We start from the raw sequence: 1,243 nt of genomic DNA, 5'->3' as shown, positions 1-1,243 counted from the left end.
TGGACGAATATAACTCTGCACTGTTTAAGATTGTTTTTAAAATGAAACCGTGTGGTGAAAGTATTACAGAACAGGATATGCTTGAGAAAACTTTTTTCCACTTTCCATGCAAGCAATGTGTTGTTACAACAACAGTACCGAGAGAAAGGTTTCAAACCTATGCTAATCTTATTTCTTGTCTCTTGCTCGCTGAGCAGAACAATGAATTACTAATGAGAAACAGTTAGATGAGACCACTTGGATCAGTTCCACTACCTGATGCACACGCTACAGAGGACAATAAAGAGTCCAACCACGTCCAAGGAAACGGCCAGCATGGCCGTGGTCGAGACAAATCGAACGGACGTGGCCACAGTCGTAGATCCTTTGGCCGCGGGTGAGGAAATGGTCGAGACCATGGACGGGACCGTGGCTCATTTGGACGAGGCCATGGTCGTGGCCGTGGATCTTCTTTCAAACCCCCAACACTCTACTAAATCAGAGAAATATGTGTGCCATGTGGAATTAGCAATCATTGGGCTAAGACTTGTAGGACTCCTAAGCATCTAGTTGACCTCTATCAAGAGAGCTTGAAAGGGAAGAATCCTGAAGCCCATATGACTTACCAAGATGATGAAAACGACTTCAATCATGAGAAGGACGATCTTATGGATTATGAAACTTCAGATTGTCTAAAAAAAAAAAAAAAAAAAAAACTGAAGATTGATTTCGACATTTGTAATCTAAATTCTATGTTCTTTGTTTTGATGTTTTTCATTTCTATGTTTTTCATTTCTATGAACTTGTTTTATTAGAACTTAATAAAAGGAATGAGTGAATTTTGAAAATGCCAATATGATTTGCGGGTATGGTACACATAAAGGGCTATGGCCAGATATGTATAAGGGCAAGCATTTAGATGCTTTATGTTTACCGAGAAAAACCCATTGAGATTATATAGAGATATAAGAATGAATGGTTTCCATATTGAAACAATGGGCGAAGGAAACAAAGAGTTCCTTCAGATATATGTATAAAATCGCCCAAGGCCATAATGAGTTCTATAAAAAAAAAAAACTATACCTACATTCTCTATTGATCTAGACTATACCAAGATCAGTATGATAGAGGCAATAGTCATGGTAACCAGAATGGTTTACCCACAAAATTATACACTTTATGGTTTGACCGGATTGACCATCCTGGTCCAAAACATGATGTGAAATTGATATTGGAAAGGGCACAAAGAGTTATCCCATAGAAT

The sequence above is a fragment of the Brassica oleracea genome, chromosome C4 (genome assembly GCF_000695525.1).
Source record: "Brassica oleracea var. oleracea cultivar TO1000 chromosome C4, BOL, whole genome shotgun sequence".
Classification (NCBI taxonomy): Eukaryota; Viridiplantae; Streptophyta; class Magnoliopsida; order Brassicales; family Brassicaceae; genus Brassica; species Brassica oleracea.
This window is presented reverse-complemented; position numbering follows the sequence as displayed.